Source organism: Panthera tigris, chromosome C1 (assembly GCF_018350195.1).
Source record: "Panthera tigris isolate Pti1 chromosome C1, P.tigris_Pti1_mat1.1, whole genome shotgun sequence".
Taxonomy (NCBI): domain Eukaryota; kingdom Metazoa; phylum Chordata; class Mammalia; order Carnivora; family Felidae; genus Panthera; species Panthera tigris.
In genome coordinates, this window is record NC_056667.1 from 100,834,626 (window position 1) to 100,859,876 (window position 25,251).

Sequence of the window (25,251 nt, forward strand, 5' to 3'; positions counted from 1 at the left end):
TTTTTGAAAAAGAAAATTCACGTTTTAATTTTTCCCCAAAGATACAGTGATTTTTCATTAATATTTGCTTCAAATTTAAAGTTTCCTATTACATGGTGCCCCCCACTCCATGTCACATACTCCCTTTGCCAAGATATTAGCATTAAAATTAATATCTGAGAGTTAAACTGTAGAATTCACATATCACATATTCACATAAAGATCTGAAAAGTCATCTTGGTGAGATGATCACTTCCATGATGATGAGACTCTAAGCCTGATAGTGGCCATAACCACTACGTCATTACACTCAGAAAGCTCGTCTTGCTCCTTTACCTTACCTTTGATATGTTACATAACTTTTTGTACCTCAGTTTATTCCTCTTTAAAATAATAATAATATCTATATCATACAGTTGTTTGTGGGGTGTGTCAGTGAAAGGATACACTGAACGCAGTATCTGGCTCATGATAGGCACTCAGTAAATGTTAGGAATTATTAACCTCCACTGATAGAATACGTATTCAAATTGAAGCACTGACATGTGCCTTGTACTATGGCTGAAAAAGGCATATAATCATGAAATTTCAGAATGCCAGATATAAAGAAAGGAGTCTAGTAGAAAGGGGAAATCTAGATAACTTACAAAGAATTGGAAATCAGAATAATCTCAGACTTCTCAACAATAACCCTTGAAGCTATAAAAGGATGCCTAATGCCTTAAAAATGTTGAGAGAAAGTGATTTAACTTGGAGTTCTGTGTAGGAACAATCTACCTATCTACAATGATGGGAGAATGATACATTACCATCAGTAGCCTTGGAGAGAAAATATAATGCCTCTGTAAAACAAAAACAGGATGCCATGAAAATGGGAACTAAGTGAACAGAAGGGAAATAGAAAGAACCCTTGAAAGGAATTTTTAAGAAAGTTAGTAGGATAACTAAAAATAACTACTGGAACATAAGGTCAAGAAAATATCTTAGAAAAGAGGGGAATCATTAGTCAAAAGAAAAGGCAATAGTGAAAAGAAAATTAACAAATTCAGGAATAACAGTCAACTAATAGTAGCTCCAAAGAAACAGGAGACAGAAAAGGAGGGGGATAAAATTATCAAACAAAAATATGCAACTTATTTATTTATTTATTTATTTATTTATAATTTACATCCAAGTTAGCTATCATGTAGTGCAATAATGATTTCAGGAGTAGGTTTCAGTGATTCATCCCTTATGTATAACACTCAGTGCTCATCCCCACAAGTGTCTTCCCTAATTCCCCTTACCCATTTAGCCCATCCCTCCTCCCACAACCCCTCTAGCAACCTACAGTTTGTTCTCTGTATTTAAGAGTCTCTTATGTTTTGTTCCCCTCCCTGTTTTTATATTATTTTTGCTTCCCTTCCCTTATGTTCATCTGTTTTGTATCTTAAATTCCACATATGAGTGAATTCATATATTTGTCTTTCTCTGACTGACTTATTTAGCTTAGTGTAATACCCTCTAGTTGCATCACATTGCTGCAAATGGCAAGATTTAATTCTTTTTGATTGCCAAGTATACTCCATTCTATATATATACCACAGCTTATTTATCCATTCATCCTTTGATGGGCATTTGGTCTCTTTCCATACTCTGGCTATTGTCGATAGTGCTGCTATAAACATTGAGGTTCATGTGCCCCTTCAAACCAGCACACCTGTGTCCCTTGGATAAATACCTAGTAATGCAATTGCAAGGTCGTAGGGTAGTTCTATTTTTAACTTTTTGAGGAACCTCCATAATGTTTTCCAGAGTGGCTGCACCAGTTTGCATTCCCCCCAGCAGTGCATAAAAAGATCCTCTTTCTCTGCATCCTCGCCAACATCTATGTTGCTTGAGTTGTTAATTTCAGCCATTCTGAATGGTGTGAGGTGGTATCTTATTGTGGTTTTAATTTGTATTTCCCTGATGATGAGTGATGTTGAGCATTTTTTCATGTGTCTGTTAGCCATCTGGATGTCTTCTTTGGAAAAGTGTCTATTCATGTCTTTTGCCCATTTCCTCACTGGATTATTTGTTTTTTGGTGTTGAGTTTGATTAAGTTCTTTCTAGGTTTTGGATACTAATCCTTTATCTGATATGTCATTTGCAAATATCTTCTCCCATTCTGTTAGTTGCCTTTTAGTTTTGCTGATTGTTTCCTTCACTGTGCACAAGCTTTTAATCTTGATGAGGTCCCAATTGTTCATTTTTGCTTTTGTTTCCCTTACCTCCAGACAAGACACATGTTGAATAAGAAGCTGCTGCAGCCGAGGTCAAAGAAGTTTTTGCCTGCCTTCTTCTCAAGGGTTTTGATGGCTTTCCTGTCTTACATTAAGGTCTTTCATCCATTTTGAGTTTATTTTTCTGTATGGTGTAAGAAAGTGATCCAAGTTCATTTTTCTGCATGTCACTGTCCAGTTTTCCCAACACCATTTGCTTAAGAGACTGTCTTTATTCCATTGGAAATTCTTTCCTGCTTTGTCAAAGAGAAGTTAGCCATACATTTGTGGGCCCATTTCTGGGTTCTATATTCTGTTCCACTGATGTGAATGTCTGTTTTTGTGCCAGTACCATACTGTCTCGATGATTACAGCTTTGTAGTATGGCTTGAAGTCTGGGACTGTGATGCCTCCAGTTTTGGTTTTCTTTTTCAGGATTGCTTTGGCTATTTGGGGTCTTTTCTGGTTCCATACAAATTTTAGGATTGTTTGTTCTAGCTCTGTGAAGAATGCTGGTGTTATTTTGATAGGGATTAGATTCAATATGTAGGTTGCTTTGGGTGGTATCAACATTATAACAATATTTGTTCTTTCAATATATGAGCATGGAATATTTTTCCATTTTTTTGTGTCTTCAATTTCTTTCATAAGCTTGCTATAATTTTCCATGTATACATTTTTCACTTCTTTGGTTAGGTTTATTCTTAGGTATTTTATGGTGTTTGGTGCAATTGTAAATGGGATCGATTCCTTGACTTCTCTTTCTGTTGTGTCATTATTGGTGTATAGAAATGCAACCGATTTCTGTGCGTTGATTTTATCCTGTGACTTTGCTGAATTCATGGATCAGTTCTAGCAATTTTTTGGTGGAATCTTTTGGGTTTTCTGCATAGAGTATCATGTTGTCTACAAAGAGGTGAAAGTTTGACTTCCTCCTTGCCAATTTGGATGGCTTTTATTCCTTTGTGTTGTTTGACTGCTGAGGTTAGGACTTCCAACAGTGGCAAAAGTGGACATCCCTGTCATGTTCCTGACCTTAGAGGGAAAGCTCTCAGTTTTTCCCCATTGAGGATGATGTTAGCGGTGGGTCTTTCATATATGGCTTTTATGATCTTGAGATATGATCCTTCTATCTCTACTTTCTTCAGGGTTTTTATCAAGAAAGGATGCTGTATTTTGTCAAATGCTTTCTCTGCATCTATTGAGAGGATCATGTGGTTCTTGTCCTTTCTCTTATTGATGTGATGTCTCACACTGATTGTTTTGCAGATACTGAACCAGCCTGCATCCCAGGTATAAATCCCACTTGGTCGTGAATAATTCTTTTAATGTATTGTTGGATCCGGTTGGCTACTACCTTGTTGAGGGTTTTTGCATCCACGTTCATCAGGGAAATTGGTCTATAGTTCTCCTTTTTAGTGGGGTCTTCATCTGGTTTTGGAATCAAGGTAATGCTGACTTCATAGAAAGAGTTTGGAAGTTTTTCTTCCATTTCTATTTTTTTTTGGAAGAGCTTCAAAGAAATATGTGTTAACTCTTCCTTAAATGTTTGGTAGAATTCCCCAGGAAAGCCATCTGGCCCTGGACTCTTGTTTTTTGGGAGATTTTTGATTACTAATTCAATTTCTTTACTGGTTATGGGTCTGTTCAAATTTTCTATTTCTTCTTGTTTCAGTTTTGGTGGTTTACACATTTCTAGGAATTTGTCCATTTCTTCCAGATTGCTTAATTTATTGGCATAAAATTGCTCATAATATTCTCTTATTATTGTTTGTATTTATGCAGTGTTGGTTGTGATCTCTCCTCTTTCGTTGTTGATTTTATTTATTTGGGTCCTTTACTTTTTCATTTTGATCAAACTGGCTAGGGGTTTATCAATTTTGTTAATTCATTAAAAGAAACAGTTTCTGGTTTCATTGATCTGTTCTACTGTTTTTTGTTGTTTTGTGTTGTTGTTTTTTAATTTCAATGGCATTGATTTCTGTTCTAATCTTTATTATTTCCCATCTTCTGCTGGTTTGGGGTTTTATTTGCTGTTCTTTTTCCAGCTCTTAAAGGTGTAAGGTTAGGTTGTGTATCTGAGACCTTTCTTCCTTCTTCAGGAAGGCCTGGATTGCTATATACTTCCCTCTTATGACCATCTTTGCTGCATCCAGAAGTTTTGGGCTGTGGTGTTATCATTTTCAATGGCTTCCATGTACTTTTTTAATTTCCTCTTTGATTTCTTGCTTAGCCCATTCATTCTTTAGTAGGATGTTCTTTAGTCTTCAAGTATTTGTTGTCTTTCCCAATTTTTTCTTGTGGTTGATTTTGAGTTTCGTAGCGTTGTGGTCTGAAAGTATGCACAGTATGATCTCAATCTTTTTGTACTTTTTGAGGGCTTATTTGTATCCCAGTATGTGATCTATTCTGGGGAAAGTTCCATGTGCACTCAAGATGAATGTGTATTCTGCTGCTTTAGGACGAAATGTTCTGAATACATCTGTTAAGTCCATCCAATCCAGTGTGTCATTCAAAGTCATTGTTTCCTTATTGATTTTCTGTTTAGATAATCTGTCCCTTGACATAAGTGGGGTGTTGAAGGCCCCTACTATTATGGTATTATTATCAATGAGTTTCTGTATGTTTGTGATTAATTGATTTCTATATTTGGGTGTTGACATTGGGGGCATAAATGTTTACAATTATAAGGTCTTCTTGATGGATAGACCCCTTAATTATGACATAATACCCTTCTTCATCTCTTGTTAGAGTCTTTATTTTAAAATCTAGATTGTTTGATAAGAGCATGGCTACTCTGGCTTCCTTTGGCGACTATTAGCATGATAGATGATTCTCCATTCCCTTACTTTCAATCTGAAGGTATCTTTAGGTGGAAAATGGGTCTCTTGTAAACAGCATATAGATGGAACTTGTTTTCTTATCCATTCTGTTATGCTATGTCTTTTGATTGGAGCGTTTAGTCCTTGACATTTAGAGTGAGTATTGAAAGATATGAATTTATTGCCATTGTGTTGCCTGTAGAGGTGGAGTTTCTGGTGGTGTTCTCTCGTCTTTTCTCATCTTTGTTGCTTTTGGTCTTTTTTGTTTTGTTTCATCTTTTCTCCCCTCAGAGAGTCCCCTGAAAATTTCTTGTAGGGCTGGTTTAGTGTTTACAATCTCCTTTAGTTTCTGTTTGTCTCAGAAACTTTTTATGTCTTCTTCTATTTTGAATGACAACCTTGCTGGATAAAGAATTCTTGGGGCGCCTGGGTGGCTCAGTCGGTTTAAGCGTCCAACTTCGGCTCAGGTCACGATCTCATGATCCATGAGTTCGAGCCCCGCGTCGGGCTCTGGGCTGATGGCTCAGAGCCTGGAGCCTGCTTCCGATTCTGTGTCTCCCTCTCTCTCTGCCCCTCCCCCGTTCATGCTCTGTCTCTCTCTGTCTCAAAAATAAATAAACGTTAAAAAAAAAAAAAAAGAATTCTTGGCTGCAAATTTTTCTGATTCAGCACACTGAATATATCCTGTCACTCCTTTCTGGCCTCCCAAGTTTCTGTGGATAGGTCTGCTGCAAACCTGTCCTGCTTCCCTTGTAGGTTAAGGACGTTTTTTCCCCCTTGCTGTTTTCATGATTCTTTCCTTATCTTTGTATTTTGTGAATTTGACTATGTTATGCCTTGTTGATGGTTGGCTTTTGTAGAATCTAATGGGAGTTTTCTGTGCTTCTTGGATATTGAAGTCTGTGTCTTTCCCCAGGTTAGGAAAGTTTTCTGCTGTGACTTACTCACATAAATCTTCCACTCCTTTTTCTCTCTCATCTTCTGGGACCATGATTCAGATGTTACTGCTTTTTAATGAGTCACTGAGTTCTCTATTTCTTATATTGTGCTCTTTTGCCTTAGTTTCCTTCTTTTTGTCTGCTTCATTATTCTCCATAAGTTTGTCCTCTATATCGCTGATTCACTGCTCTGCTGCCTCCATCCTTGCTGCCATGGCAGCCATTTGAGATTGTATCTCAGTTACAACATTTTTAATTTTGTTCTGTCTAGATTTTACTTCTTTTATCTCCGCAGAAAGGAATTCCATGTTTTTTTCAACCCCAGCTTGTATACTTACTATTGTGATTCTAAATTCTGGTTCAGATATCTTTCCTGTATCTGTGTTGATTAAGTCCCTGGCTGTCATTTTTTCCTGTTCTTTCTTTTGGGGTGAATTCCACTGTTTTGTCATTTTGCAGAAAGAAAAAGAATTAACAAAATTAAAATTAAAATTAAACAATTAAAAAACAGTACAAAAAAATCAAATAAAGGTTGCTAGATCCTAGGTGTGTTTGGTCTGGTTGTTGAAAGAAGCCTGATAGATTTGAGAAAACAAGTAAAAAAAAAAGAGAGAAGAAAGAAAGAAAGAAAGAAAGAAAGAAAGAAAGAAAAGGAAAACATTTGAAAACTTAAAAAATGAATACAATAAAATAGAACAAAATGAAATGATGAAAGTAAAATAGAATGAAAATTAACAAAAAATAAAAAATATAGTAGAAAAATTTTAAGAAAAATCTTTTCTTTTAATTTTTTTTAATGTTTTATTTATTTTTGAGACAGAGAGAGACAGAGCATGAGCAGGGGAGGGGCAGAGAGAGAGGGAAACACAGAATCCGAAGTAGGCTCTGGGCTCTGAGATATCAGCACAGAGCCCAACGTGGGGCTCGAACTCACAGACCGTGAGATCATGACCTGAGCCGAAGTCGGATGCTTAACCTACTGAGCCACCCAGGCACCCCGAAGAAAAATCTTTTTTTATAAAAATGGAAAATAATGATTTTTTTCTCTTTCTTTGTTCATGAATAAGAAAAGAAAAGGGAAAAAATTAAATAGATAGATCAGTGAGCAGAATGGAATATAATTGAAATTACATCCAGTTTCCCCTAGAAGTCAAACTATGAAGCACTTTATAGTACATAAACTAAGCAGGTGGACAGACTTGTGGTGTTCGTCTAGAGAGCAGTTGGTGCAGCTGGATGGGGCTTGGTGTAGATGCTCTGTTCTCCATTAGATGCTGCTGCTTAGCTTACTGGGGTGGGTCATTGTGGTGCTTGTAGGTGTATATGCACATGCATGGGAGGGGTGAAAATGGCGTCACCCAGCTACCCAGTTCTCTGATATCAGAACTCTGTGCTCCTGCTGACTGGCAATCAAGAACCCCTCCTTTGTCTCTGGCCTCCATCCACTCCCCACTTCTACCCTGTCCCCAACGAAGTCATCAGTCTGCCAGGCGGCACCTCCCTCCCAAGTTTTATCTCAGATGGGGCTGTGTTTCCAAACCCCTCACTTCTGAGGGCCCTGTGGCTCTGACCCACTCAGACCCTCTCGGAGAGGCTTGCCAAGCAATGGCTGGATACCGGCCCACCCTCAGGAACATTCACACGACCAGCTGCTGCAGATGCCAAGAGACTGCAGCCAGGTGGCAGCCCACCCCAGAAAAAGTTCACAGGACTGTGTAGCAGCAGCATTTTGGGGGGTTATGATAAACCACAACACACATCTGGTGCCAGGCTTCACTGCCCCTTAATGTCCTTATTCCAACACCAGCAAATGTGGCTGTTCTCCGAGGTCCGCTGTGACCTTTGCCTGTGGGGAAGCTGCACAGCCTCTACCAGATGTCCTCTCATCATGGGAACCGCCTGTCTCCATGTGACCTGAGGGCCCCTCAGACTTCACTCTATGCTCCTGGAAATTCGCCCTTCCCACCAGAGCTCCACCAGGTATTGAGCTGCAGAGTTTCAGACTCCACACTCCCCTGTTCATAGAGTCTTAAGGGTATCCAAACCCTCTCCTTTCTCCTTTCTCCTTTCTCCTTTCTCCTTTCTCCTTTCTCCCTTGCTTCTTAAGTCCCTTATGGGTGTTTCCACTCTTTCTCTTTCTCTCCAGCTCCTTTTGAGGGGGGCACTTTTCCTATACTTCCCCCCCTCCCTGTCTCCATCCTCTCTCTGCAAGCAAAAGTAGCTCCCTACCCTCTGTGGCTTCTTTTTCCCCAAGTTCACATCTCTGAGTTGTGTACATGCTGAGTTCTGTGGTTCAAGTTATGCAGATTGCTGTGTTAATCCTCAGATCAATTTTCTAGGTGTTCATGATGGTTTGGTGTTCATCTAGCTGCATTTCAGTGACAAGAGACCCAAAATCTTCATGTTGCTCCACCATCGTGGCCCCCTTCATCAAAAATATACAACTTCTTAAACTGAAAGACATGAGCCTCTAGGTTAGAACACTCCATCTGTGCTTTATTATAGATAGAAAAAAAACCCAATGCTATGAATGAAAAATGCATGTAATCAAGAAAATTCAGAAGCATTGGCAGAGGAAAAAAACCTACATGAATACTGCAATGACTGTAGTTCAACAACTGCTAGAGATAGAGGAAAATGTACTAATACAATAATGCCTTAAACACTCAGATGCACAACCAATCTATCCATCTCATGTGAGGATAGAATAAACACGTTTTCAGACCTACAGGCCAAAACTTTGATCTCCTCCATACTTTTTGAGGTATATCTACTAAGTATGCTATCCAGCATATGAATGCACACTCCAGTCAAACCAAAACAAAGTGAGATTTGGGATCCAGGATATGGAAGTTCTATTACAATTTAATAACAAAGAAAAGTCCTATTTGACAGAGGAGGAAAGTCCAGGAAGACAGCAGTGAAGCAGGTCTGGAATAAAGGGCAAGTGTAATCAAGAGGATAGATGACTCTAGGAGACTGGTATCTCAGCGGAAATGGAACTGACAGCTTATATGATTGTTTCAGCTTTTGTAAATAAAAGGCAGTTGGCAGATCCATTGGAGCACTTAGGAAAAATCAATGAGAGACACATAGAAAACCAAGCAATAAAAATAAAACAACCCATATTCAGGTAATGATTTCTAAATACCATTCCCCATTAAAAGGAACTGAAACTCTTAGAGAAATGGCTGATGCTAAGGCCAAGAAGGGAAAATTATATAAGATGAGACTTGAGCATTTTGTAGTGCCAGAAAGTAGGAAAGTACTCAAAAAACATAAGCATGGGATCATGTCAAAGGGATGCAGGAGTCAGCCTGAAAGAAATCCTCCCAATGGCCAAAGTTGGAATGATTTGAACAACAAAACAAATAACCCAGTATATGATATAATCTAACATATAAAATAAATACCTATGAATTCATCCTGAAGTAAATAAATAAGTAAATAAATAGAAGAGACAGATCTTCTTTAAGAAAAAACCCAAATAACTTATGTAGATATCTCCCTCAAGAAGATAAAGCCTAGTTTCAAGAGATGAAGCCTAGTTACGCCCCTCTGTGAATATGAGCCAAACCTTGTGATTTACTTCCAAAGAGTGGATTATAGAGAGCAGGGATAGTAACTTCATACTGGAAAATACTGGTAAATACTTTCTTGGGCAGGTGATCGAGGTTAGCACCACCAGTGATAATTCATGTTGATGTGTTATGTATCCATTAATATGATGAAAAGGGCACTGTATCTCTGAATCTGTTTGTCTTAAAAACCCATAACCCCAATCTTTAAAATTTAACCACATCCATATTGAGGGACATTTTATAAAACATCTAACCCATACTTCTCAAAACTGTCAAGGTTATGAAAAGCAAGGAAAGACTGAGAAGCTGTAACAGACATGATGGAAGTAAAGGTACATGACAACAATGCAATGTGGCACCTCGGATGGAATTCTGGAACTGAAAAAAGACACTAGTGGAAAAACTGTTGAAACCCTAATAAAGTTTGGAGTTATTAGTAATGTGCCAATGTTGGTTTCTTAGTACTGACAGTGTACCAGGATAATTTACAATGATATTAGTGGAAACCAGGTGAAAGGTATAAAGAAACACTCTTTACTATCTTTGCAACTTTTCTGGAAATCTAAAATTATTCCAAAATCAAAAGTTTGTTTTTCAAAAAGCACCTGTTAACTCCAGGAAATCAAACTTTTGTATACAAAGAAAATATACTTCAGTAGACTACCTGGCTCCATAGTAAACAATACTTATATTATCATGATACCATAATTCCAAATATTGATTTAGCCAAAAATTATAATATCACTATAATGGAAGAATGGGAGGGAAGAAAGTAGAGGAGGTGTGTGAAAGAGATTACAGTCTCGTTACCAGAGGGAGTCAATAGGTGATGTAAAATACTAATAAACTAAGAAATAGCAGTGAAAGGACATTTGGAAGTAAATAACAGTACAAACAATGAAAAGGACTGAAAGTGGTTGGAATTAAGACATAAGAATGGGAAAAGGGACTGCTATTTTTTGTACTTGGTGTTTCATTTGATTCAAACAAACAAAAAAACAAACACCTGTCTTCAACAAGCTACCTGGTCTTTTTTTCCCTTCATGAAATGAGAAAAGAGGCTCAAGAAAGAAAATTCTTTGCAAGTACATCGACACAGTATCTAGGAGGGAGGTATCCCAGGCTGTGAAAGACATAGCCTTCCTATGACCAATATCATCCCTGTTTTATGCCTAGTATTATCCTCACATAGGAGGCCCACAGGAAACATTTTTTAAAACAATGCAGTGAGTATGTGAGCCATGGGAGAGGTTGGAGGGAGCTCCCACTCTGTACTGGGCACTAAACGTGCATCATCTTATTTAAATAAATCCACAGTTCTTATTTCTCTTTATAGGTTCACTAATAACTCACAAAAAACTGCATGGTAAATATTATTCCCACTTTATAAGTTATGAAACTGGTGTGTTGAGGTTAAATATTTTGTCACATGGTTAATAAATGGCAAATGTGATCTAAACACAGCTTTGTCTGGCACCAAAGCCAAGCTACTTTAGTGCCTCTACCATCCCGCTTCCTATAAACTTTGAGGACAGAACAAGTTAGGGACCAGAATGGTCAGGAGCTAGTCAGAAGAGGCTTCTTGGAGAACTCAACATGAAATAACCAGAAGGAAACAGCAGGGTACTCATAACCCATCAAAACAAAATTCATGGAAGACCCGAGGTGGAAAAGAGTGAGAAATGATATGGTGACTAGCTGGACTGGAGAATCAGAGGAAAAGGGAAATGGTTAATATTTCAAAAGCTTCTTAGTACCAAGCTATGAAGGCTTCAATCACATTTCACCATCTGTCTTTTTTAGCATTAGGTTAAGAGTGGGATTGAAGTTAGACTACCTAATTCAAATCTCAACTCCGCAACCTTAGGAAAAATATTCAACCTTTATATGCTTTGGTTTCTTCATTTGTTAAATCAGGAAAATAATCGTACAATCCTCAGAGCATTGCAATGAGGACTAAATGAGATGAAACATTAAAACTCACAAAACTATTTCTGGTACCTTAAGTGCCCAATAAATGCTGGCTGTGATTGGTTCTTCTTTGACTAGTCATAAAATAAAGTTGGTGTCCTCCTCCAGCTTGACCAAGTGCATCTTTGTAGTGGAGCTAACTGGTTGGAAACAGGAGACGCTGACATATTTTCATGAAGCCAGACTTAGCAACAAGGAAGGCAGGCTTTTCTAATCTCTCCGTGCCACAGCAAACTGTGATTGGTCCCTCAGCCAGTCTCTCTCTCTTTACCAATAAGAACAACAGGCCATTATTAGACTGCCTCACACCTAAACATCGACTCTATTACATTAATTTCATTCATTTTTCATCCTGTTATTTGGACAAGACATTTCATCTGCACTTACCATGAGCAAGGAGCTCTGCTAAGCCCTGTGTCAGATGTAAAGATAGAAAGTTTGGACCTCGTTACCTCTTGCTTGGGCTCTTGCAACAGCATGATTACTTATCTGCCTGCCTCCTGTCTCTTACTTGTCAAAGTCAATTTACATAAAGCTCCAGACAACTCTTTTTAGAGTATAAAGTTTGAATCAGTTGTTTTCACCTCAAAAATCTTTTCTAAAGGGCTATCCTTTTCAAATAAAGTTCAAACTTACGAACTTGTCATTTACTGCCCTCTGGCACCTAACCTGAATCCACAGTTCTTATTTCTCTTTATAGGTTCACTAATAACTCACATCCACCCTGAACTGCACTGCCTCCAGGGATTTCCACACTCCATTTGAAATCCCTCCAGCCATTGAAATACTATGTATCCTTAAATATCAGCTCAAAAGCCACTTTCCCCTTTAAACCTGCATTCATCCTATCCATCCATATACCCACAAATATATGTTGAGCATTTCCCATGTTCTGGGTACCACATTAATGGCAAGGGATACACTAATGAATGAGGAGGTAAGGCTTCCGCCCTTAAGAAGTTCACCATCTAGTGAATGGGAAGACAAAGTATACTCAAGTAAGACTGATTTGAATAGAAATATTTACACAGTGAAATGGACCAAAAAGGAATTGTCAATGTGATCTGAAAGATCCAGGAGCAGTTTCAAAGAAGAGTTGGCACTTGGGCTAAGTGTTGAATAAGCAGGTAAGCAAGGTGGTAAATGGCCTACAAGGTGGTGAGGAGAGTATAAACCAGAAAACAGGGCATGAAACCATAGGGCAGCGCCAGAGACCATCAGTAGACAGGTTTGACATGGAGCGTGAGGAAGCAGCAGGGAAAAGCTGGTCTCACGTGCCATCCTAAGAACACAAGACCTTTTTCTGGGAGCCACGGGAGCCATAAAAGGCTTTAAACAAGGAGGTGGTGTAATGAGATTTCTATTTTAAAACTTTCTCTGGCAGCAAGATAAAGGATGAATTGGAGGAGGGGTGCCTGGGTGGCTCAGTCGGTTAGGCGTCCGACTTCGACTCAGGTCACGATCTCGGGGTCTGTGAGTTGGAGCCCCGTGTCGGGCTCTGGGCTGATGGCTCAGAGCCTGGAGCTTGCTTCCGATTCTGTGTCTCCCTCTCTCTCTGCCCCTCCCCCATTAATGCTCTGTCTCTCCCTGTCTCAAAAATAAAAAATAAACTTTAAAAAAAATTTTTAAAAAAGGATGAATTGGAGGAGGCGTGATGATGGAGGAAGGGAGACCTGTTAGGATTCTATTCCAGTTTTCCAGTAAGGTGAGAACTTAAAGCAGTGACAGCAAGCATACAGTGGAGTGAACTAAATGAGAAACAGTGAAAGGAGAGCAGAGAGGATTTGGTCAGAGTCCAGATAGATGAGGATAAGGGAAATGAGAAGTGGAGGTTGACTCCCAAAGCCACCCTCTCCCAGAACTCTGTCTTCTATGTGGGGAGGGCAGCATTTGCAACACAGGAAATAATATAGAAAAAAGTAACAGCACATATCAGCAATAAAGTTTTATAATTAAGAGGAACAATTTCAGTGACTTCTTCAACCCAGAGCCTCTGCTTCAAGGCAATTTCCTGTGTCCAGTTATGCAGAGGGTGGAAAAAGGCTTAAATGTCTAAAATTTTACCTTCTATTTCTCCAAATATCCAGTTTAAAATAGCCATATCTTAATGGAGAAGACTGTACCCTATTCATTTAAGATCCCTCATGGGACTTCATTTCTGAATTTGTTTCCAGTGGGTCTGAAAATTCTCAATTACAAAAATGGCATAGAGCTTACAATTTTCATCAAATGCACTGACTCTTCCATTTACATGAGAGGTATCACATCTGCCTATGCCAGTGAATTTAAGGCAAATCTAAACACCAAATATTGTTTGAGCACCTATCAACTTCACCAACTATAAAATATAGCACTAGGACACAACATCCCTTTAAAGTACATTTTTTAAAATTTTATTCATTTTTGAGAGAGACAGCACGAGCAGTGGAAGGGCAGAGAGGGAGACACAGAATCCAAAGCAGGCTCCAGGCTCTGAGCTGTCAGCACAGAGCCCAACGCAGGGCTCGAACTCACAGACTGCGAGATCATGACCTGAGCCAAGATCAGATGCTTAACCGATTGAGCCACCCAGGTGCCCCTAAAGTACATTTAACTGGCACATTAGGTACAAAATGAGAACCTGCCCAACGTCCAATAACAAGCAATTAATGGCAGACACTGAATACAAACCTATCCAAACCAAGTTCCAGGATCCGTGTTCTGTTGGTAGCCCACACCACTTCTGAAGTCCCAGAACCAGTGTAACAAAACAGGGAACTGGAAGGTCCCTACTGAATGTGATCATGTAAATCAGGTAGCAGATCAGAAAAAGCAAGAGTTTTAGTCACATCATATAAAAGTAGGAACAGGATAATCATTGGTTTAGGTATTGGTAGATAGATACAGCTAAAAACTAGTATCTTTTTGCTAGAAAACAGTATTTGTGGCACATAAAGTGGGTGAAATATTAATAATCAGAATATTTGAAGAACTAAAAGAAAATGGTGATCAACTCATTAAAAAATGAGTAAAAAACATGAATCAGAATTTCATGGATTAGAAAACGCAAATGATCCTTAAATATATCAAGATATTCAATTTCATTAATCATCAGAAAAGATGCAAATTAAAACACCACAGTGATATCAGATTTTATCCACCCCCCATCCCCCCCACCCCAGATCAACAAAAATTTGAAAAGTTGAAAGCACCAAGAGGCAGCTAGGATGTAAACCAATTCTTCCTTATTAGAAGAGGGAGTATAAATTGATACAACCACTTTGAAAACGTTTGACATTATCTAGTGAATCTGAACATACTTATACTTTGTGACTAGAAATTCAAGTCCTACATATGTATATACCCTGGAAATAAATTCTTATACATGTGTTTGTGAAGACACATGTACAAATGTCCAAAACAACATTGTTCATAGTAACAAAAAGGAAAAACCCAAATTTCTATAAACAATAGAATGGATAAATAAATCGTGGCATGTTCATAAAATGGAGCTCTATGTAATAGTTGAAATAAATTATCCATTGCATTAACGTGGGTCAATCTCAAAAGCAAAGATTTTAGAGAGAAGCAAATAGCAAAGAATACACGCAATATGATACAGTTCATATAAAATTTGAAACCAGGCAAAACTAAAGGATCTGCCTCATGGAGATTCTTCTATAGGTGATAAAATTATGTGAAAGCAAGAAAATAGTAACACAAAATTCAAGATAGTGACTATTTCTAGAGTGTGATCAGGAAGGGGCATTGAAGGGGCTTTTGAAAATTCACTGGTAGAAGTTCTAGTTTTTAAATTGAGAGGTGATTGCGAGATGTTTGCTTTATCATTATTCTCTAAATGGTACATATATATATATTTTAAAGCCTTTCATATAATTATTCACAGTGAAAACTTTTAAGCAATAAAAATCTTAACCTAAGGAAGTAACAACTGCACATTTTTACAAAGAATTCCTGTAGATTCTTTGCCAGCATAAGTGGGCTTCAGAAAGGAGGCTCTCCCGCAGGTGCCAGCAGGAAAAGGAGACAGTGTTCATGGCAATTGTCCATGGTGATTAGGATCCAGTGCAGAGTTCCTCTCCACAGCTAAAATCTCTTTACACCTGTCCCTCATAATCCCAAACCTGAGACAGCAAGCAAGGAACTGAAGTTTTTTGCATTGACATTAATTGAAAATTATGCTTCAAGGCTTCAAAATCAATTCCAAGCTAGGTGCATGTTCTAAAACCCATTAACAGCTGCGGGGCAATAAAAAGAGCCCCAGACTTAGAGTTGGAAGTTCAGCATTTGAGTTCAGGTCTGCTGCCTCCCAGCTATGCTACCTGAACAGATCTCTGTCTCTAGGTCTTTGTGAATGGCTGACTGATTCTTAAGAGTAGGCTGACTCCCTAAAATGGTCTCTAGAAGGACCAAGTAAGAATTGTATGAAATCTCTTTGTAAACTGCTAAACAATGTGTAAATGTAAGTAAGGAGCCTTAACTGTAAGCTTAGAAGGTATACCCTGAGTTTCTTTTATAAGAGATCCAGCTGTGAGGTTAGAGATCTTTGTATTCCCTTTCCAGACCTAGTTGCTGACTCCAGACAAGAAACATAATCTCTCTGAATTTTGGGTTTTTAAGCTGGAAGATTGGATTGGTTAATACTACCTACCTCTTGGTGTCATTGTAAAGGATTAAATAAAATAATGCATGTAAATATTTAGACCTATCCCTGGAAACTTAAGTGTAAAGTAAATGTTGATTGCTATTGTGTGCAATGAAAATCTTTCATTGGGCTTGTCTACACAAGTTAGACATTCTCTTTTCCTAAGATCATGAGAGTTTTCTCATGAAATTACTGAAAATTGTGTTAGTCTCAAAATTGAAAAATGAATGGCCAATGTACACATATACATAGCTGTATCCAAAAACTCACCTATTCAGTAAATAGTTATCACTTTTGAGCCTACATACCTGGTGCCAGTCAGTATGTAGACATTTTATAAACATAAACTAACTTAGTCTTTACAACAAGCCTACCAGGTGGTTATTTTTGCCAATTCTTAGAAAAGAAAGCTAGACTCAGAGAGGTTACAGAATTTGTGTATGGTCACACCACAAATCAGAGATAAAGCCAAAATTTCAGTTTAAGTATCTCACTGCTGGTCTCTTGATCCTCTTTTCCTTTTCTTTCAACTTCTTGTCTTTCACTTTATTCTCAATCCTTCTTCCTTTTCTTTCACTGCTCAAAGGTTTAAAATAACAATGCTCTAACTCAAATGCAAATAGTTTATAATTGGTGCTAATTAACGCAAGCAAAATCAGTTTGTCCTGAATGTTTGTGCTGTTGGTAGTAGGTAAACTGCTAAACAGATTGAGTAGGCACATAGTCTGTGCTACTTTAACTGCTCATGCCTCCCTGCTTTGATAGATACTAACAAATGAGGTGCTTTTGTAGGGTGTGAGTACTTGCCTTTCTTGTGCCTTCAGCTTCTACATGTTCAGGCCAATCTAGGATCAGTTCAGTCCTATGGATTCCACATATTGAGGAAGAGAACTTTGAGAATTTATAACCACTCATCATCCAAGCATCAATCAAATACTTATTGAAAACCACTTTTGAGGAAGGAGTTGAATGAAGTAATAAAGACAAAAATGAAGCAGACCTTTTTTTTTTTTAAAGCAAGATGGTGGAGTAGAACCTGACTTCTCACCTTGTACATCATTTAGATGGGGATCTAGATTTTCTGCTTTCTTTTAATGAGGAAGATATACAATGAAAAATAAGTATTATGAGGGAAATCGGATCTTTTTAGTGGTGCTAATGTGGTAAACTCTGCTGTGGATCTCACAAACCCTTTATTTTGATAGTATCTTCATGCTTTGGAAAAAAGAAAAAATAACACAGTTGTTGCACAACTGAGACAACTTCAGGCAGAAATGGAACTAATTGTAAAGATTTTCGAAGATCAAAAAACTACAAAGTAAATGCAGTCAACGAGAGACAGATGGATGCTGTTTGGCAACCTAGCTTTGAACAGGATTTTAAGCAGCATTATTATAGACAGGCTCTCAGGTATGCAAAATTCCAATATGACTGTAGCAATTACTTAGCAATGGCAGGAAATCTTTTTCAGAGTATGTTTCAGTAATGGATAGAAATGCTTTTGAGTTCACGCTGAAGAAAACAGTCCTCTGAAATTCTAATGCAGTCATGGAAGGCCTCACATGATGAAGAGGAAACATAGATAAAAATTCTGTCATTCTTCTACTCTTGTCTCATCGTCAGTGAACATGGCCCATTCACTGGTCTCTTTGTTCTTTAATTAGCCCCAAAGCAGTTAATAATATTATTAGTCTTTTCTTTACCAGCCACAATATCTTAAAACAATTCAGACCATGTGTGCCTATATTCTCCACTGTTTGACTACAGCAGTCATAACAAACATGTTGGAAAATACAAGCAGGGACTAAAAGACCATCAAAGTTGTTCAGTGAGAGTCTTTCACATATAAAGACCCTATTTCAGTTTGTTGAAGGAGGAGATGTGAGTAGGTGCTTATGGACTTCGTGCTGGTTGGTCTTGAGGATTTCCTTGAAAACGCTTCTCTTTTCATATTTGAGACCTTTGATTGCATCTAGCAGTGTATCAGCATTAAATATGCTGACAGAGAAACTGAACATGACCCTAGAAGAAGCTGAATTTATTAGAAATACAAGATTGATTCTAAAATAAGCCATGTGGTCTCACCTCATCCACAAGTAATCAAAAAGAACAAAGTCTCTCATTTACAAACCAGATATTGGCCGTAAATATGGAGAAGAAGCTTAATCAGAATGACGGGACAGATGCTCTCAATTGGGCAACTCGGGACGTTGGCTCTATAGTGCACCAGATGTGTCTCCCCCAAAACCCATATATTGAAACCTTAATCCCAATGTTATGATATTTGGAGGTGGGACCTTCAGGAGGTGGTTAGGTCAGGAGGTGGAGCCCTCGTGAATGGGATTAATGCCCTTATAAGAAGAGGCCAGAGAGCTAGCTCACTCCACCATGTGAGGATACAACAAGAAGTCAGCCATCTGCAGTCCTGAAGAAGGCTCTAACCAGAACCTGACCATACTGGCACCATGATCTTGGATTTCCAGTCTCCAGTGCAGTGAGAAATGAATTTCTGTTGTTTATACGCCACCCTGCCTATGGTGATATGTTATAACAGCCTAAACTGACTGACACCCCCTACTGAAGTTATAAAAGAAATACATAGAAATTCAGTATCATAAACCCATTATTAAAGAGTATTATACATTTTAGAAGTAATGAAAATTTTGTGTAGAAATTTGGGGACAGGGAAATAAATCAGACCTGGATCCTATTCTCAAATCATCATCTAATAGAGAATAGAAATTTAAAATGGCATAAAAGATGATAGAGTTAGATTCTGCAGGATTTCGGGAGATGAGAAAATCCTTTAAGCTGGAGGAATCAATGGAAGATTCATGAAGAAATGGACATTTGATCTGGGCATTGAAGGATGGTAGGATTTGATATATGGAGGAGAGAGGAAAGAGAAAAAAGAAAGCAAAGCTACAGGGGAGACATGGCTTTTGTAGATCAAACTACCTCTTTGACTTGATTGGAAGGCATGTAAAGAACATTAGCAGGCCATTAGTGCAAGAAGCTAAGCAGAACTAAATCACAAAGGTCCTGAAGCCTGGTCATAACATGGCACAAAGCAGCCCTCCTCTAGCTCCCCTTTTAGCCTTCTTGCCAACAGGATTCTTTCCAGAAAGTTCCACTTACAGCTCCCCACTCAATGCCATGGCCTTACTTAAATCAGGCCTGACACCCAACACCTCTCTCCTTTCTTCCCCAAGACATTTCCCTTCTAGCTTTGACAGGATGTACGGCTACAGAGCAGCCTGAGCACCAAGTTCCCACTTTTGCAGATCTTACAGAGAAACTTGTGGTGTGGCAACCTGCCAGACCCTGATCACTTAGCCAAGGGAGCCCGCCATGGGGGAGTTAATCTGACGTGCAGAATGAGCTGTGAGGCTCCCTCTCCAAAGACACTACTAGGGCGTCAGTGCTAAATTGTACCTGACATTTAATTCCAGCTTTGGGCAGTTCTGTGTGAAACTTGACTTCACTGAGACATTGATCAGCCCATAGCTCTTCATGAGCTTTGACACAATCAATTTTCTCCAGTGGATTGGGCGATCATTAGCTGACTTACAGAAAGGCCTGGGTCACGCACAGCTTTCTACAGGCCTCGGAACTGCACGCCGTGAGGAAATGATGAAAAATTGCTGCTGGCAAGTGACTGCCCCTTTCCCTGCAGAACATAACCAACCAGAGTCTATGAAGAGCAGACCCACCTTCAACCTCATCGTCTCTGGGTCTTTGAGAGGGTTAAGAAAATCATCTAGTTGATTTAGGAAAAGGGGGCAAAGTTGGATGAGACTCTAGGCACTTAAGGTGTCCTTTACACCCATGTCTTATGGTCTCAAATGTTCTAGACCTATTCTCCCCATGTTCACTTATCTAGTACTGTCTAGAAATGAAACAAAAAAGATGGCACTAGTGTGGCTTCATGTAACTTAGTATGAAGTTTTGATCAGTCAGTCAGCAAGCATTTATTGGGTTCTTAGAAACAATGTGAAGGCAAAACATGTTTTTAAGTCACTGATCCCCACCCTTGTATGCAGAACTGCCCTGCAACAAGACAGTATGGATAGCCTCCTATATTATATGATTCATACGATACCAAAAGGCTTGCCCCTCCCAAAACATTATACTTCAGAAAGCATGACTACATTTGCTCCCAATTCTGTGCCGAGTGGTCAGCTAAATACCTGCCACATGGTCAACGTTCATTTAAAAAAAAATAAAAAAAAAAAATAAAAAAAAAATATATATATATATATATATATATTGAATCCATGAATAGTTCAAATGTCATATTCCTGATATTGGAGTGTTTCCTGTGGTGAAAGTGTTACTACAAGTGTTTCTAGAAAGTTCCCACCGAAAACAAAAACATAAATCCTGGCTTATTTGCACACCTGCACAGGTTAGCACAGCATGGCATATATTCAGTAAGTGTTTCATGAGTGACTGAACCTTATTTATTCAGTCATTTGGAATGTGAAGTAAGACAGGCAAATTTTAAGATGAAGGAACAGTCTTAGAGCAGTACTACATCTATGTCTCTAGAGACATAGGTACAATCTGCAGGAAGCCCATAGTCACCTGGCTGCAACATTCTTGGGGAATATGTGTGCTGTCCTCTCTACCTGGACAACTGGGGGTTTTATAATCGCACAGGAAGCTCCTGTCCATTGCCCATGACTTGAAGGGCTGTGAGTGAGAGTGTTCCCTAAGTATGTCTCCTATTCTTTCCCACGTAAACACACCGGTCCTCATGAGGAGATGCAGCTTTCAATCCTTTGAGGGAAGATGTGTGGGGCCTGAACTGAATGGGCTTTGAATTACCTCCTCCAGGAAAGCTGGCACCATCTAACACAAAATCAATCTGCCAGAAACTGACAAATGGTACAAGGCAGGCCAGACTCGGCAATAGCAGGCACTTGGGATTGAAGAAGGCCTGGAACGTACCAGGGACTTAGTAGATATTCAGAAAATTTTGCTGACAGAGTTAATTTCATTTCATTAGGTATTTAAAAATATATTTTATTACTTGTAGAACAGATGTTCTCATATGTCTTAAAACAGCATATTAGAAGGGAAAAAGCTTGGGGCACCTGGGTGGGTCAGTCACTTAAGCATTCGATTCTTGATTTCGGCTCAGGTCATGATCTCACAGTTGGTGGGTTCAAGCCCCACGTCAGGCTCTGTGCTGGCAGTGTGGAGTCTGCTTGGGATTCTCTCTTCTCCCTCTCTCTCTGCCCCTCCCCACTTATGCTCTCTCTCTCTCTCTCTCTCAAAATAAATAAATACATTTAAACAAAAAAGGGAAAAAGCTTTAGGTTTAGAATTAAAAGACAGATTTCAATCCTGGCTCTGCCCACCTTGTCCTTAACTTCTCTGGCCTCAGTTTGCTCAGTTATAAAATGGGCATGATACCTTTGCTGCCTTCCTTGCAGTTTTTATAGGGATTAAACAAGACAACAAATATGAAAGTTCTGTGGAGAACTAATTTGCTGGGTAAATAAAATGTAAGCTTTCATTAATAGATACATGATATCATTTAAAATACAAATAACTTATATTTGAAGCTTAAGTGGTATTGTTGGCACATAATTTTACATCCACTGCTGAAGAATCCTAAATTAGCATGATAAGCACACTGGTTAAAGGTAAGCGGCACAGTAGCACTTCAGACAGAATTCTGATCTCAGCTATCCCAAGCTCAGTATGATCTTGAAAAAGTCACTTAGCTTCTTCAAGTCTCAATTTCTCTATCTGTTGAAACTGATATATTACTTATTGTGTTTATCTCACATATACTGGTGAGAGTCACTTCAGATGGTAGATGGGAATACACTTTGAACAATAAAAATGTAAGGTATAATTTGTGCTTTCTTTAAAAAATGTGGACTCTTCCCTTGATATGGTCCAATGAAAAAAAACTACATTTCCTTCATTGATATGAGTATCCCTTGAATATGGAATCTGCCCCAGGGACTATCTGCCTCTGCACATGGCACTCCTGTTCATTAAGAAAGACTGTGAAGCATGCTCATCAATACAGAAAATGTCAGCTATAGGTATTGGTCAGTATACTCAATGCAATGGAAATAAATAGCCCTGACTTTCAGGGTCATTTTCAGGTTGCTACCCAAGCACAATGTCTCCCTTAGAAAGGAACAAGTTCACCAGCCATGGGCCACCGTACCCATCAGGGTAATAACACCAACAGCTGTAGCAAACCCCCAAATTCCAGTGGCTTACCACAAGAACAGCTTATTTCTTGCTCATATCATAGTCCAATGCAGGTTGAGTGGCTCTCTTAAGCATAGCTCAGGGATCCAGGTTTCCTCTCCTCTGTGGCCCAGGCATGGTTTAATGGTCAGATGAGAGGAAAGAGAGTATATAGAAAGCTGACGATGACCCTCACCATGTCAGCCCTGAAGTGACAAGCATCATTTCTCACAATCCATCGGCTACACTAGTCACATGGCCAAGTAACCGTAAGAGAGACTGGGCAATGCAGAAGAGCATAGGGATGGTAGTGGGCACTAATAGTCCCCATGGGACTCCCTGATTAGAAGCCTTGAGTTCAGCAAACCACTTTCTGGTCCTGAAGACATAAGTGCAGCACAATCCAGCCAGATGGAAACATTTGGTAACGTCGTTCTTTATTAAGAGAGAATGCAATGGGAAGAGATGAGATAAGCTGGGTAGGCTGACTCCTTACAAACACCCACCACCAGCACCTGCACAGTGACTGGTTTATAACAAATGAGCAATCTGTATCTGATGAATAATACAAAAAAAGAATGACGGGAGAGAGTGACTATTCAAGGAAGTTGTCTGTTTCACAATCATAGACTTAAATTGTGTAGTTCTCAACGGTCTAGGATTGGAAAAGGGTCACTGAGGCTTAAGGGTGAAATGAGGTGGAAACATGGTCCACTTCTTTTCTTGGTGGTTTTAATTTGGCTTCACAGTATTCATGCATGTATAAAGTACTTTCTTCACTCCACTCTCAAACTTTCCACTCTTTTTCTTTTCTCTCTCCTTCTGCTATCTTTGTCCCCTCCAGTTTTCTCGAAACTTCATATTACACTCCTTTCTTTTCTTTCCCTCTTCTGGTTCAAAAAAGGCATAAGAATTGAAGAAGATGTGATCAAGATCTGACATGTGGTTAATGTTGGACAAATATGAGCACAACTTAAAGTGGGTCAGTCATTAAAGACAATGCTAATAAGTCTAAAGGGGACTCCAAAGATTGTGTAATTCACAGACATGTCATACAATGACAACTTCCTGCCCAACAACTACAATTTAAATCTTATCCATCCATATTATTTCCTGTGCTAAAAACTTTGAAAAAGAGTGATGTGGACTAGTCCTCTTTTCTATGGATATGAAAAAATGAGCCATAGAAAAGAAAATGGATTAGCCAAGGTCAGACAGAGGGTGAGTGGCCAGGATGGTGTAGAATCTTACTGCCCAATACGATAGCCACTAGCCACATGTTGTGTTGAATTCTTGAAATTTGACCAGTCTGAAGTGTACCATAGTGTAAAATATACACTGAGTTTCAAAGATTTAGTGTAAAAACAACATAAAATATCTCATTTTTTTGCTTTGATAACATGCTGTTATTATACATTTTTATTGTTAGGTTAAATAAAATAAATTATTAAAATTAACTTAACTTGTTAATTTATTTTTTAATGGAGCTACTAGAAATTTTAAAATACATTTGTGCTCAGAATATATTTCTATTGTAGCAAATAGGTTATACCTGAACTAGCAGATAGGCCTTTCACTTCTATGAAAGCTGTTTTCCATGCCACAATACTACTTTCATTTGCTTTGTTTGTTTATTTGTACATTTGTTTGTTTGCTTGGTTACTTTCTTAAGCACCAGTTATAGCCTACTCGGGACCTCATCACTTGTGTCAACCTTAAATCAAAAGAAATTTAAGTAAATGATCTAATCATTCTGCTTTACTCCAAATATGAAAATGCTCTTCTACACAGAAACAGTCTTTCATGTATACTCCTATGTCTGTCTAGTTTTCCTTGCCTGAGATATACGTGGCCTTAGAGCATAATAAGCTCCATGTTTTAATCTGCACCCACCCCCAGCCCCAGCAAGGATTCTAGTAAGCCCGTATCTGCTAACTTAGTAAGAACTCTTATGCAGGATAGGACCCGGCAAATGCTGAAGCTGTCCATCTGTCCTCAGAAAGAACTGACCTTATGATTTGGGAACTTTGTTGTTATTGAAACAAACAAACTACTACTTGTCCAACTACTCAGTCTTCTCTCCAGTCACAACCTGCTTTTTATATCATCTTTTTATCAAATACCTCTTTGGTATGAATTAAAATAGGTAAGAGCTCACGAGGCTTAGAATCAGTGCTTTTTTATCATGCTGTGAATTCAGAGGGAAATCTAAAGGGAAAGTTACCCTAGATGGAAGGAGAGAAGAAAAGGAAAAGAGCATGTAATTTCTGCTACTGTTGTCTTGCCTTGTGTGTCTATTATTCTGGCTTCGCCCTTACATCTTATTTTGTTCTGAATGATTGTCATTATCAGTTGAGTGATAGAAAGGAAGTGTGTCTATTGATGGAGCCAAAATCAGAAGCTATGTAGTATGCAGAGACAGACCATTTGCCTGCTTTAGCCAATAGGACAGAGCCTTTCAATCAGACGGAATCTGATTGGCCAACTAGATGTAAAAGGCAAGGTGCTTTGCAGCATACTGTGGGGGAAGAAACTGCCCTCATACAGCCAGCCCTGCAACATCACTATCCTGTGATATATTCAAAAGTGTTCCATCCAGCCCTGCATTCAGATAAAGTAAAAAAGCCACCTTCTTAAAGAAATTACTTCTGTACACAGTGTCCTGAGAATTCGAGCGCAGTTAGAGATACCTGATCAGTGGTCAGCCTTTTTACTTTCGTTAATTTCCATCTCATTGATCCTTGTTGTAATCCCTTAATAGGAGTTTCTCTGTGGTAAGGTCATGGATTAGAGTTTGTTTCCACCAAGGAGTATCAGTGTCATTAGTAAACTCTGCCCTTCTGAGTTTCTGCC

General features: G+C 38.7%; 1 long non-coding RNA gene and 1 pseudogene across 1 annotated transcript in view; both read left to right on the forward strand.

The window, feature by feature from the left end:
* Window positions 1-9,922, forward strand: part of LOC122241231 — an 82,006-nt gene extending 72,084 nt beyond the window's left edge. Inside the window, exon 4 of the long non-coding RNA XR_006221265.1 lies at window positions 9,841-9,922. This is a non-coding gene — a long non-coding RNA (uncharacterized LOC122241231). The remainder of the gene's footprint in view (window positions 1-9,840) is intronic.
* Window positions 9,923-13,191: 3,269 nt separating this feature from the next.
* LOC122240785 lies at window positions 13,192-19,947 on the forward strand (annotated as a pseudogene).
* The last annotated feature ends 5,304 nt before the right edge of the window (window positions 19,948-25,251 follow it).